Below are 16,228 nucleotides of genomic sequence, written 5' to 3'. Positions count from 1 at the left end.
CAATCTGTGTGTGCACAAAGACATAAGTTTTGGTCACAAGTATCCACTCCAGCAGATTCTGAGGATCTTTGCAACAAGTTGATCTTTGTTCATCCTCAGTGATAACACTCTAGGCCAAGGTCAGTTTGCAGACTCCTGTCAGTTTGGACAGTCCTTTCTGAAGTGAGATTAATGACAATGGCATTATCTGTGAGGAGTTAATGATTGAAGCATGATCGATAAATGAGTATTCCATGGGGTATTTGCCTTCAAAAGAAAGTTCAAAGAGAAAACCCAAGTCCATTCACTCAAACAACTTGGAGATAAGCAAATAAGAGTACAAGTGTTTGCTGTTGTTTTAGGGTTGGGTTTCTTTTTTTTTCCATGTTTGTGAGATTAGCACTGATTTGTAACCTGGTCTGATGCTGTGAAGAATTCAGCAAACACTTGTGTCATCTAAATATATTATAGGTGAGCATTGAAGAACAAGTACACCTTTGTATACACAAGGATTGAGTGAGTGCAGCAATATTAGTAAAACACATCAGTAAAGTTTGAGGAAAATCAGACAATCCGTTCAAAATGTATGAATTTTGTAAAGTTTTTGCACAGTCACTGCTGAATGAGAAGACTACTGCAGTGTATGATGTTCACTATGAAGACAATTTCACAAAATGTCATTATTTGAAAAAATACACATTCCTTGACTCGCTACTGATATATGTTAAGGGTAATATCATTCCCCCAGCCTTGTGAAAGAGACAAGTCAATTTGCTCTACCATTATGCGAGAAAAGTGAAAATATGCTGAATTTTCTTTTAATATAATTTTCTTATTGTTCTACGCATGTGACACCACAAGGTGTAGTAGTCTTCTCATCCAGCAGTGCTTCAATGAAACTTCAAAAATTCAGAAATTTTGAACAGATTGTTTAATTTTCCTGAAACTTTCACTAATGTGTTCTACTAATATTGCAGCATTCTCTCAATCCCTATGTACATGAAGGTAGACTTGCCCTTTAAGTTACAAAGACTAAATATCCATGGTATTGCAGCTAGGGTTGAAAACATTAAAGATGTTTTGTTTTCTTATCCAATGTAATGAAAGCAGCAGTGTTTGGAAAGCTAATTGGAAAGCAAATTAAAAAATTGTGTATTTTCCCAGTCAAAATTCAAAACTTTGTAAAGCATTTTACTTTGATACTGACCGTCCATCTACTTAGTTGTTCAGTATCTTCCATTTGATTGTTGGATAAGGGACAAGGGATAATATTTTCCTCAGATGAACCAATGAAACTGCTCCATAATTTCCTAAATGTTGATACCGTGTTCACTTTCATTGTGCATATTGAGCTAGCATTGCCAGTTGAACAAAATACAATGTATCATGTCAACTATGACTGATTTTAGTCCTTTTGAATTATATGCATTAGAAGCGTCAACATTTCTTCCTTAAAGTTGAACTTACGGTTCAGGTTTGTTTCAAAGGTCATGAAATAAATTATTTGAACCATGAAAGCAGTTGTATCTCACAGTATTTCATCTGCACAAGGTATTGGATGTCACAGGGTAATGCATTTGGATTATATCTATGAGAAAATTAGAGAGAAAAAACAAAACAGCTGTATATTTTTGGACTCAACTGTATACTGCCACACATAATTCAATCAGCAACAAAGTTTGTGCTTCATCTGCATTCTGGTAGACATAAGTGGGTTGAAAATGACTTGGAAGGGACACTAAAAGAAATATTCCAATACTGCCACAGCAGTGCTACATTGTAGGTATGCTCCTGTAGCTTAAGGCCAATATCACCAAAAGACAAAACACAATCAATAGATTTATTAAATGTTTTCTAAGAAAATAATGACATGGTTTTGTGCCAGGGTTGTTGCCATCAGCAGTTCAATTTTGTGATTTTAGTGACTTGACCAGATGAAATACACATCATGCAAGATATTCTGATTCCCTGTTGATTTGATATTTATGTGTACCTCGGGTTTCTGTGAGCAGCAGGTTAAATGTGCATGTACAATATACTGCCAATTACTGACAAAATCTCTCTGTCCTAAGATCAAAGTAATTGGGGAAAAATTACTGTGTGTTCTCTCATAGTAATGTAGAGCAACTTCAAAATATGGAGTTCAATAATAACATAATGGGGTTCTGTGATATGTTAATCAAAATTGTGATAAAACAAAATCATGTTCTGTTTGTTTCTTGAAGTCAGACTTTTTAATGGATGGTTGGAGTGAGGGACTTTCTTCTGAATTCTGAAACTGGACTGCCAAATAGAGCTTTGCTACAAAATCCTTTGTCTGAAGACATTGTACCAGTGTGACCAGTGATTTATGTATTCTTCATTGTGTTCATCTGTCATTCTCATTATTTTTCCTCAAAAGTCTTCTGATTGGTGAGTTGGGATTTAATTTTGTCAGCTTTAATTTTTGTTTTTATCTTGTGTTATTGTGATGGATGTAAGTGGGATTGTTTTAGTGGGATGTATGATTTGTATATTTCTAATCATGGTATTTATATGTATTGTGCGAATCTTGCATTGCATGTGTGACGTAATGCAGATCATATGGGCCTATGCCTCCAACTGTGGCGAAACACTGATCACCATTTCAAAATATTCATTTCCTTCAAACAAATTGACATAATTATAGTGCATGGTAAATTTATATATATTTTTATATATTCATGTGTATTTTTTTCTGCACAAAGTTTGGCCAGATTGTCACATGATCAAAAGAAATTCTTCATGTTTAACTCCTGTGTAAGAAGGCTGATTTGACAAGATTGATGCCAAGTCGTACTGACAGTAGCCCTGCACATTTGAGCAGAGAAATCATGTGTATACAATTATATTTTTGTACCACCGTTGAACAAAATAAATCAATGTAAACACGCATCTCTGGTGTTTCTGTCAAGCTTTCAAGTATAGGTTATTGCTTTCATCATGATATTGATGATAGCAATTATTACAAGAACAGTATCCAAACAGGTATTTAGTCAAATAATTTCTGATTAGGTTTGTTGTTCAGTGCCTTGAGAGATTGAACGTGCATGGACTACAGAGTGCAGCCACTTTCTTCATTATTAGAGTTGTCCTATAGTATAGTTTTGTTTGAGATGGGAATTCAGGTTTTAACTTTTTGCCAGATAACTAGAAACCACTTACAATTCTGGGAAGAATAAAAAGTTTATTTGATGAAAATCGGGTTTGAAATGGCTGAGATATCAAAAAACAATGCAAAACAAATACAGATTGGTCTTAATTAAACTCACCTTTTATTAGGAGCTCTTTGTTTTTGGATATCTCAGCCATTTCAAAACCAATTTTCATCGAATTAATATTTCATTCCTCCTAGAATCATGTACTCTGTAAAATTTCATATAAGTGGTTTCTAATTATGTCATAAAAAGTTGGAAACTTGAAGCCCCATCTCAACCAACACTACACATCGTACTATCCCTTGAAGATTATCATCTTATCAGAAGCAATGACCAGCGAACTCGCCTATCTGTCTTGATAACTGCTATCTACCGCCTTACCAGAGGAAGGTGTGAAGTTACTACACTCAAGATGTGTATCACTTGTATCTAATCATGATTATTTACTCAGGGTAGCCAAGACGGTTTTATACCAGGGAAGTTAAACACTCTTCTCGCGCAGGGGCGTGGCGTTATCAGATCTTCAACCAGATACCTATTTTTACACCTGTTAGTTCAAGAGGGACGAATTTTGCGACTCGATAACCCTATAAGGCTGCACCGGTGACAAAGTAGTTCGATACAGTACGACTCGTGTTACTCATAACGTGTATTGATTGATAAACTGATAAGAAAAATAATGTGCAAAGGGTGCACGCTGGACGTTTGTGTCGTCTTCAACTGTAAGAAAGTTATGTTCTGTGCATAAATTGCCCCTTTTGTTTGCTTGTATTTTTTTTTTTCTTTAAGAAAGACCGAGTTGGCCTTCTTGTGAAATTATCTTTCCAGGAACAACCTTTATGACCACTTATATCTACACAATCAGCCGTCATTTTTTTTTTTCTGATAACATTTTTATATCCTACCTCAATGAATATTGTCAATAATCCTGATATTTTGTAACTGCATACCTATGAGACAGTGGAAAAATAACAATGGCGAGTTATATTGATAGGATCGTGGGGAAGATGCGAACAAAGAGGAGAAAGAGGAGAAGAAAGAAGAAGATGAAGAAGAAGAAGAAGAAGAAGAGGAAGAAGATAGAGAAGGAGAAGAGAGAGAAAGAAGAAAAGACCACGCATATAGGTGCAAGCAACGGTGTGTAAGTGTTTTGTTTTGTATTGTTTTGTTTTTTGCCACAACATCATCGCTGAAGTACAATCCCAGTCAGACTTTTGAAGAGTATTACTGTCGATGGTGGCGCTACATAAGTAGGGTGAGAAGAGAAACAAGCAAGGAGCAAGAAGAAGAAACAGCAAAATAAAGTGACAATATCATGAAATATCAATCCATGTATACGTGCAGTATACCGTATAAACACTATGTCCCCCCCCCCAAAAAAAAAAAAAATACAACGGTAGCCTCCGCAACGATAACTTTAAAAGTAGTGAATCAATCCAAACACAATTTCAGTGTATGAAACTGTAACTCATTGCCCACATCTTACAGAAAACCCCATTCAATTTGCTTCAGTGGTCAAAGAGACATGAGGATTTTTGTAGAGCATGTCAGGAATCCGTTCCCTCCAAGTTCTGTCTACTGTGTTTACACATTAATATGCAGTTCCAAGAGATTCCAAGTGCTAAACTTGGAAGAATCAGGCTCATGACATGCTTCACAACAATCCACATTTCTCTTTGACCGCTTAACCGAATTGAATGGGATTTTCTGCAAAATAGAGCTAAGATGTTATACATTTTAAGACCCTAAGTAGCATTTAGACGGTTTAATCACATTGGGTGTTATCAATGCAAAAATCTTATTGTATTTTTTTTTACATACTGTACAGTATTATTTTGAGTGTGAACGGAAGAATTATGTATCGATATGAGCAAGACCGAATATAAGAATGAGTGTGTACACATCTGTTGTTGTATGCGAATTGTCCATACTTGTATGTTTATAAACTTGAATAGGTCTTATGTGTTATTTCTTTCACGCTAAGTATTCTCGGGCTCTCGACTTCATTAAAAGCGCAATTTCCCAGGTATATCATTCATAATATCCGCTTACTCAGGTTATTACCAAGCAACTTTTGCGTTGGCAAGTGACCAAGTGCACTCCAAACCTATTACATACTTCCACGTACATTAAAATTGTATATCCGATAAGAGTACAATTCCGGTCGGAACAACGCAAATCCGTTAACCTCGTCAACAACGTGTTCCATGGAGAGGTCAAGGGGATTGGGGGGGGGGGGGGGGGCTTAAGAAGTATATTGCGTCTGGGATTGAGTGAGATCTTACCGCCGAATGATGGCCACGAATGTTTGGAACACATGAAATTATGAACAGGCAACAATTCTGTGATATTCTGAGAGAGATGGGACAAATATATATATATAAGACGTTAAGAGATGAACATGACTTTCTATCAGGTGTCTATCGTCAACACCTTAACTCGATCCTTTGCCTGTGTTTCTCCCATAAAGTCTAATTTTTTTATTGTCACAGGGTTACATTTCTGGCAAAAATTATACTTCTATAGTGTGCAATTTTCTTTCTTTTCGCTGTTCTCTTTTTGACGGTTAGCAACGCTCGCTTCCTTCTGGTCTCTAGCCGCTCCCTTATTGTGTCTTCAACTTTCTTCAAGTTCATGACAGCCCGCGAATGAAATGTGATCATGTTGTCTGCTAGATTCCCCAAAGTTTACTCGAAATAGCAACAGGAGCAAAACTTGATGATTGCCTCTCTGCAGGGGGGCGGGTCACTTCAGGTTCTTCCCCTACGGATTTTATACTTACAAACCAATCACATGAATGAAAGAAATGATATAGAATGATTTCATGTTCTCGCTGTTCACGCGCATGTCCCACGCCTGCTCGAACACGAGTCGTTCCGGGGGGCATTTGATGAAGCGTTTTGTCAGCTCTTTTTTTTTTTTCTGACAAACTGTTATAAGCTATTGAAATCATTGCATGTGATTGGCTGGAGGCTTCGATCATAAGGTTAACTTTTGACCCGTCTTTTATCAATTGTATCTTGTGCACAAACGATCCATGTAGAGAACCTCCATAGCGTTTGTATAGTCATAATTATCTCATCTTGTGGTATAGACTGGTTAGAAATTAGTTCTACAAATATCATGAATAATAAAATGAATAAAAGATAGGGAAAAAACAAGAACAACCCGAAGAGCGAAACAGTGATAGGTTTTCTTTCCAGGACGGAAAGTTAAGATAAAAATGCCACCGACAGGACGAGATTACTCTATGCTTTCTCAGCCTCTTGCGGGCCTGAAAGACGAGAAGGGCTGGCAATAAATCTCGAGATCTTCTCGGTATAGAATTCAGATGATAATTATCTCGAATCTTGCTTCCTCGAACCCGACAAGTTCGAGAAGGCGAGGAATTATCTCGTCTTTTCGGTGGTACTTACAGGCCTATTCCTCCGTACGCCATCTTTCAGTTCAGACATTATTAAACTGCGTGTGGGTTATAAGGAAATTAAAACAAAAATCAAAATTTCAATACATCGATCCTTGATGATAATATATCATACTCATATCTTGATGATAATAGAGGAGGCTACTTTGTCACGTCATTTCTCTCTCTCTCTCTCTCTCTCTCTCTCTCTTTCTTTCATTTGTGGAGGCTCACCCTATATAAACGTCTTGCTGCTCTGACAAGTAGATTATGTATATTGCTTTGTATTACTTTATATGGAAATAAAATAATTTGAATTGAATTGAATTGAATAAACACACACAAACATACACTTGCACACACGCATACACACACACAAACAAACTAACACACACACCTTCACACATACAGACATGCCCACAGAGGGCGTTAAAAGTGGACCTATGTGGGCGGGTTGCAGAAATAAAAGGAAAGATCAGAGAATTCTACTGGGGAAGCCGTGGGGGGAAGGTAAATACATAGAGAGGCAAAAAAAAAAAAAAAAGAGAGAGAACCACGCTATTTTGAAAATACCTCTTAATAATTCGTCCAAGATAAAATACAGTTCATTTTGTTACGCTGATGATACCAGTATGTTTATGTCTGAAGATAATACTGATATTTTGTTGTTACGTTTTAATGAAGGGATCCAAAATTATGATTGGCTTCTCATGAATAAATTAGTTTTGAATGTGAAGAAAACTCAATGTTTGTTTTTGACTAACAAGAAAATTGATATACAGAATTCAGCAGTTTATATGAAGAACAGTCTTATAAGAATTACGAGTTCATTGTCATTCTTGGCATCATTATTGATAATAATTAATCTTGGCATTTACTACGTATTGATTCAGTCTGTAATGAGATTTCTAAATGCATCGGAATTTTATACAAATTACAATATTTTCCTCACAATATCTTAAGTATGATTTATAACGCTATGTATGTTAAATCAACTTAAATATTGTAACATTGCTTTGGCCAATACATAACATTATTCTATGGTCAGACTTTTTAGTCTGCAGAAGAAAACAGTATGAATTGTATGTCACGCCAGGTATCTTGCCTCCACTAAACCTCTTTTTATGAAATGTAATGTCTTACATATTCTTGAATTGAACAATTATGATATTGCATGGTGTATTTATGTATATATGTTTTAAAAATTGCATTCCTCCAAGTCCTTCTTCCTTGTTTCAGTTAAATAGTGTTATTCACTCGTATCATAATTGTTTGAGAAATCCTCTGAATTATCATTTACCTCTTAATAAAACAAAATAATGTTGGTTTATATTCTGTTTTGTTTAGAGGACCTTTAATTTGGAATAATTTGCCACACGCAATTGAAATGAGTCTATCTTTAAATGTTTTTAAACGAAGATTTAAATCATTTTTATTTGAAAAAGAAAAGTAATCTACGCATTCGGGTATATACTCTGTGGTTGTTTTCTTTTATCTTATGTTTTTATGTGTCTTTTGTATTTCTCTCAATATGTGTTTTTAATTACTTTGGTTCTAATTTTTATGCACATGTATTTGTTCCACTTAATATGACTTTTATTATAAATGCTTTTGTTATGGTGGCAGCTGTTCATAAAACTTTGTTTTTATTGCTGTCTCCACATTCTGTTACATTTGTATTGTCAATTAAATTTATTTATATCTTTACCTTGTCTGAATGTTTTTTTTTTTTATCTGCTTGAATGAAAGAAACGCGAATTGAATTGAATTGAATCTTGGCATTTACTACGTATTGATTCAGTCTGTAATAAGATTTCTAAATGCATCGGTATTTAAAATTACAATATTTTCCTCACAATATTTTAAGTATGATTTATAACGCTATGTATATAGGCCTATTTGGAGTGAACTACAATCCAGTATAGGCCTAGCATATATCATAGAGCATGCCCTATCATTTTGTATTATGAATACTTGATAGTAGGGACTATGTGGGTGTCTGTGTGTGTATGTGTGTGTCTGTGTTTGTGCGTGTGTGTACATGATGTCTGATACATAATGATAATAGTATAGAGAGAGAGAGAAAAGGGAGAAAGAGAGATGCTTGCTCTCATTTGTTATGCGTCTTAAAGAATGTACGGTAAACGTGTGTCCATGTTCGAATAAGCGGCTTTTAAAAGGTCTTTTTCACAATGTTCAGCTGTTGCTGCAGACGATGACATAATATTAACAATGTTGTACAAAAGGTTTAGTTTAACGAAAATGATTCTGTCTTTGACGCTTCCCAGTTTCGTGGGTATTTCTTTAGTATTAGTTAGTCTTATTGATCATTTGACTTACGCCCCTTCAAAGGATATGATCTAACAACTGAAGACCTGAATATAAGAACGACCCAAGTCCACTTTTTGGCCAAATTCAGTTTGACATGGGAAATTGTAGCTTATGCATGGACTCATCTTGTGTATAAATGATAAATCCTAATTACCCCCGGAAGTGCCTGAAATAAATGAGTTAAATCTTATATGAGTGTAAGAATGAAGGACTTGGGTCATTCTTACATTCATATTATAGCGCCCTCTCTCGTCCTTCTCTCATCTCTATAGCAGAATATCATGTATATGAATCAAAGAACGACCCAAGTCCATATGAATCAAAGAACGACCCAAGTCCATCACACAAAATGGCCTCTCCACAATTAATGTAAATGTTAATTGTCATAATAATACATGTTCTAATTTTTATATACAATGCTGCCTTCCCATCACAGTTAAATAGAATATTGTTGGACAAATAAAAAAGATATGAATTTTTTTTAAGTTTACTTGAAATGGTCTTCCATGGACTTGGGTCGTTCTTATATTCATATACTCAACTATTATAGCAAGTAGGGCCCATAATAATAGGGCCCCGGATCTGGGGCCTATTAATAAAGCTGCTTGTCTGAAAGGTTTCATATGGTAGGCCTATATAGACTGTAGGATGTGTGATGTGCACAACTCAGAACTGTTTATCAATATTTGTGGGAAGGTATACCTGTTATAACAGACCCGGCCTCCCATGACGTATAGGTCGAAAATCATGTTCTTCTCAGCAGCGGTTTCCACGGTCCTGAACCTGAGTATCAGGCCAAGTTTTCGTGAAAATTTAACCAAAAAGACAAAAAAGTGACATGTAGGCCTAGTAGTAGTAGTAGTAGTAGTAGTAGTAGTAGAAGTAGTAGTAGTAGTAGTAGTAGTAGTAGTAGTAGTAGTAGTAGTAGTAGTAGTAGTAGTAGCAGTATAAAAGTAGTAGTAGTAGTGGCAGTATAATAGCAGTAGAAGTAGTAGTAAAGTAACACCAGTACCAGTAGTAGGCCTGGTAGTCACTATCTATGTGGTGCATCACGATAGTTTTGATTAATCATTGAATTATAACTGATGATCAAAAATTCCTTAATCTCATTACTGTAGGCCCTACTGTTAGTATGTTGAAAATTCTGATAATGTCGGAACACTCTAGCAGTATTTAATCAATAGATACTTAATTCAGGAGTACTAGTAGTGCCAGCGAAATTTGTCTATTATTGAAGAGTGAAGAGCGCCCTCTATACCTGCTGCCACATATAAAAAATTCCTCTACGACCTAGCTATCATTCGTGTACTCAGTATATTAGAACTAACAGATGTGACAAGACGGTTGCCAAAAAAAAAAAAAAAAAAACGAAACCATATCAGAAAAGTTAACAGTATATCCCAAGATGCTCTTTATGACTTTCTATACCATTGTCTGGGTTTATTACCCATTATTCCATGGTGTGCACTAAATTTTTCATTTCTTTCCCAGATGTTGCTTGTTAGGACATCACGAGACACGAGAGTATCAAAATGTCGACACGCACGAGTCAAGACGCATCGCTATGATAATTTTTTTCCGCCTACGTGATCATACACTAAACCTGCCTACCATGCCTTTGATTTACAACTTCATCGCGGAGTTCAGGTGTATAACTTCTTCTTTCGCCCATCATGCAGTAAAATAGATTTGACAGGGCTGTTCGTCTCGACAGATCGAGAATGCCTACATTACTTATTTTTTATATACATAACATGGATCACTTGAAACATTTTCAAGTGTTTTTAAAAAGCTAAAAAAAAAAAGGAAAGGGGATTTCATAAGAGAAGATATGCAACTACAAGTCTCCAGCGACTGATTCTTTTCTGGACTACAAGGTTAGTCATCTGATAAAAGCAAAGTTTCATTAGATCCAAAGATTAACAGAATGATACCCAAGTGATTTTTTTTTTATTAAGAAGGAGGAGGAGGAGGAGGAGGAGGAGGAGGAAGAGGAGGAGAAATCGCATTTCGAATCGTTATTACTGTGGTAGCCGATGCTAAATTTTGAAGACTGCGGTCGATTTCAAATCATATGCATATCATACAACTATACATTCAAAATAATGAATGAGGCGTTTTGTTACACAATCCATGCACACTCCACAACTCCCTTGACAGCATCCGAGTGCGCGAGTCGTGGCCCTAAAAACCTACAAAGATTATTTTAGTGTCATATTGGAAGCTATACGATACTCGAACAGCTAAGCTTAGGGCCTAATGCACATTGATTCATTAGTTTCATGGTAAGTTTGACAAGCCTGGGATGGCATATTACATATATATTACATATGTATATATACATACATAATATAAAACGCTTATTCGCCAAGTCGAACAAGTTTTGACTGATGATGCAAGCTTTAACTTTATTATACAATTCTTACTATTCGTGTAATATGAGTATACACATCCGAAGAACTGGCTAAGGCAGTGTCGTATTTTACCGAGAACAGTGTTGTATATGTCATGAAGTTTATATTTTGCTGTATCTATTGCAACAGATGATTAAGTGCTTCGGATGCTCTTCGAGAGACCAATATCGGAAGCAGCGCAGTATTTCATGCCAATTATGACTATCTCTATGATATACTTGGATCCCAAGTGACTTTACTTGCCCATGAACCATACCAAGTCTCACTGACATTTTGCCCCACTTAAGTCGGTCTGAAAAGTGCAATTTTTCCCTCACCTGCACTTTATCAATATACTTACGTGTGTTAATTCTACCTTTTTCTTTTATATATATATATTTTTTTTTCCAGTGATCATACCTATCACTTTATGTCTGCCTGTGAAGATTGTATTGTATTTTAATTCCTTTATAAAACACAAACTTTAAAACAAAGTTAACCCGTGATCGAGGGTGTGAAAAAGAGTGTGGCGAAGTACAACCAGTCGTCCCTTCAAACCGCAGGATCAATTATTGAAGTACAGTAGTTCCGAAGACATGTTGTATAACAATATCTGCAAAACCATGAATCTCGTTTAACTCTTTGCTTGCCCAAAGTTGCAATTTTCCATGATACTGTACACACAAATCCCATCTAGCAATTCGTCTTGCATGAGAAGAATTAACCAACAAAGGCCACTTTATGCCTCCCCTTTGTACCTCCAAACATCATTTCTTGTTAAAATCAAGAAGGATGCCGATAATACCTCCATGATTACACCATGCTTCCAGAAACAATTCCTTTCTACATATGTTAGTATGCATAACCTGTTTAGTCAATTGGTATTTTACCTGATACCAGGTACTTTGAATAAATCATTTTATCGCAGCAAAAACGCACCTTATTCTTCTCCTTTATGGAGAGTGGAGAAAGGATTGATCAAGATTTCATCATTGTCGTGGTTGTTAGAATGATTGTGTAGCAATTAAGTGAGTTCTAGTAACGTAGAGATATACAGGTCCCTCTTGCGACTATTATGCATGCCCATAATTCCGGTGGTTGAGCGCATGGTTACTGAACCTCTCTCTGACCAACATCTCAAAAAGGTCACTTGTATTACACATGAGAGGTTGACAGTGGTTATGACAGAGTTAGGATCAGAGAAGACTATCTGCATGGGGTCTGATTTCTCTTTCATCTTCTCGCGTTAGGAGTTCAGGCTGAGTTCACGAGAAAGTGGGATGTTTTCCATTCAAAGATTGATTAGAAAGACAGTATACCTAATTCATCCGACTATCATGTATCCATGACTTATATTGTATAAAGATATTACAGTTTCTTCTGTTGCTTTTACTTCCATTTTTACATTCTTTCCATCTTTGTATAATCTGCTTTTCTCCAGGAGAACACCCGAAGAGTTATGACGTAAGTTCAAATGTCGATACATGCCGCTCCGTGCTCAAGCTCATAATTCTGCTACCCCTGTGATCTTCTGTCGTCTTATGCCTTGAGTAGAGATGTAGTCAAGCACTCGCGGTGTTTCATGGACCACAGTAGAATCAACAAGCAACGTCTAGCTTCCTCTTTCATTCCATCAAAATGCGATCAGAATGGAACCATCAGAACATTATTTATGTTGTCACATTGATCTGGGCTGCCCCTGTCTTTATGCGATCATAAAAATCTAAATTCCCTTCAATCGGATGATGATGATGATGATGATGATGATGATGATGATGATGATGATGATAAATGATTACTTCTCAGTTTGGAACTTATGACTTAGCACAGATTGCTCCATTTTATAGTTATCAGCCCTTACTTAATTGTAAAACAAAAAAAGAGATCGAGCAACGTCTATGCAAACTCAAGGAGAGGAATAGAATGAGAAGAAGAAGAATATAAGAAAGAAACGAGAAGAAGATGATGAAGAAGAAGAATGTGTCGAAGTAAAAGGAAAAGAACGATGAAAAGATGGAGCAAAAAAAAAAATGTCCATCCGATTCCAATTCAAAGCTATCAAAGTCTTTGAGATACAACTTCAAACAAACTCAACAATAGTGACGCAGTTAAACAACTCATGATGTAAAAGAAAAAAATAATATTATAAATGTTAGAACCGGTTCTTTTCCTAATCGTTTTCCTTCTTCTTCTTCCTCTTCTTCTTTCAGGATACCCGTCCATAATTCTCCAAAGTGAAGGTAGTAACCAACCCCTCACCTGCAAGTGGTGGTTTGTAGCTTTTGACAAAGTAAGAGCGTTGATGACAATTTTACTGTAAACATTCACCTTATTTGTTCTTAAAATCATTGTTTGATCAGTTTATTTAAAATCTAGAAAGACTTCATCGCAACATCTCTGGTTATCGGAAGTGAGAGGTTGCCTCGATATTGCAATTCTTATTCCGGAAGCTTGTATATTGATGTGCTATTTTTGAAACCATGTTTTCCTTTGTTTTTCTTGTTTTATTAATTTTAGTGATAGGTATTTATCCCAGAGGTTACCTTCGCAAAATTATCACTTTTAAGCTTATTCTGTCTACGAAAAAAAAACTCTTTTTTTTTGTCTCAAAGAATTATAACATTTTCCTCTTAATTTTTTCTTGTGAAATGAGAACAAATCATGTGTCCTAATGTTAAGAACCTAAACAGCTTTCCTCATTTTTCCGTCTTTCCCCTGTAGTTTTTTTTTTATCATCTCCTTTTTATTGGACATAAACAAAATTACATAACAGATGGGCAGAAACAATATATGATTTGATGTACAGCTTAATAGAGAGAGAGCGACATAATAGAAAGAATACATCCTCTACGGCTAAACGAAGCGATCCTACCTGTGACAAATACTTGACAATTGGGAGTCGCCATGAGACGGCGATCAATCACGCCAAAAAGAACCCCGTCATAACCTTAATCTAGGTCGGTTCTCGTTGCCTAGGACGCCAAAGAAAATGTAACCATCAAAATGACGACCCCCTCCCATCCCACCTCCGCTGCGCGACTCGAAGTGCCAAATCTTAAACGAACCTCAACGAGAGTGTAAAACAGCGACCATAAATTCTGCGTGATGGTGTGCATAGGGCGATAAAATCCCACGCTTTCAACATCATTCACGTCTCCTCTTTCCTCACGATACATTAACAAAAACAACAATGATGAAAAGAAAACAAAAAGAAATGGAAAGAGATCATTGTCAAAAGCGCAATATCTGTAGGATCTGTCATTAATCCCAAAGTCCCTTGACAGTGCTTAAAGCAAAATTCAACCACACACTTGACTGCCTATGATGTTGGCATTTTGTGATGGTTGAATTGTGCTTTTCATTGTACTTTTCAAAACGTTATTGATTAAATGATGAATAATAAACAGTGATTAACATGGGGTTGCAGAAATAATAAAGTCAAATATTGGGACTAATCTGATATGAAATGTTTAGTATAATTTGACAGAAGTAGTGTGGTGGTAACGCAGTCAAATCCGTAAGGTAAAGCCAACACCATCGGTCAGGTAATAGAAATTGAAAAAAAAAGAAGATATCGGGTCAATATCGATTACAAAATTATGGCGTTAAGTGGTAAGTTCAAATAGGCCTACCAATGTAAGTGAGTTTTCACAATAGAGTTTTACTAACAGAAAAGTATCATTTCCTTCTTCAAAGCCGCGCCCATCACTCTCGGTTGCCAAGCAACGCCACCGCGAAGAAAAGCATGCTACTCAACGAATGATGTTGTGTGAGACACAGTGACTTCTAAACTTTGGTGACCGCCGCCCGAACACTGGCTTAACATCACCGCGGTCAAATGAAGTCGCGCTTTCTCTGAAGAAAGGTAAGTGTTTGTAGTTAACGGTGACCTCAGCGACTTCTCTCTTTGCTTTATTCTTTGGATTCTTTCCAACAAAACGCATACAAGACTCACTGCGATTAAGTCACTTCTTACTCTTGCCTGTGCCCGAGTCAACATAGCGGTCAAGATTGAGACGCTGGCATAAAACGTGACCCTCAGAAGGTATCAGGCGGTCATACCAGTAGGCGGCGCCTTCACTTGGATTGGAGGAAGTGGACGCGAGGAGAGATAACGAACAATATATATATATATATTTTGACTTGGTGCTCTGGCGGTAGAGGAAAGTCGTAAGTATATACTGTTGCTCTGAAATTCTAAGAATGCGATTCATGATGTTCTATGAACTTTTCTTTTCATGTTGAATGCTCTCTTTTCCGGACATCTCCACGAGAGGGGGCTTCTGCCTACCGTTTCGGTTGAGTGATTCTTGGTAGAAGTCAGAAAGCACTCGAGTTTGTTTGATTAGAGAACAAAGCGGTACGAGGACGTTGGTGGTTTTGGGCGTACAGATGATGGTGTGTGTAAACTGTTCATTGAATGACGTAGTAAAGAGCAATTCGGATGAAAACACCTAACGATCTAATGACCCCTTGAGGTACTATAGTGCAGGTGAAGACTGACTATAGTGTTGTCCTGACCAGACAGAAACTAAAACATCCCATCATCACAAATTTAACCAAGCAACTTTCACGACAATTGGCGATGTGGTCATTGTGGCTAACATTAAAACATTTTTTTTTTCTCGGATGGCAGTCATAGTCCTGATAGCTTACGTCATTTTAAAAGGTACGAACTGCAGCAAAGGAGAGAGGAATAAGAATCTAATCATCAGCTTTTAAATGGTAAGTTCAATTTTAAAGTAGAGTACAGCATCGCACATTTTTTACCTAGGATGTTCCAAACCTTTGCCCAATGATCACAGCTTTGGTCATTTACCAAAGACAAGGTTTTGTTTTCGAGAAAACAAATTGACTGCTTATAAAGAAAATTTCCCTGACTAGACTAAATATCTTAAATATCTATGAGTTACTCATGTAAAAATACAAAGTTGCTGATGCACCTC

The sequence above is a fragment of the Diadema setosum genome, chromosome 2, assembly GCF_964275005.1.
Source record: "Diadema setosum chromosome 2, eeDiaSeto1, whole genome shotgun sequence".
NCBI lineage: Eukaryota > Metazoa > Echinodermata > Echinoidea > Diadematoida > Diadematidae > Diadema > Diadema setosum.
Note: the sequence above shows the minus strand (reverse complement) of the source record.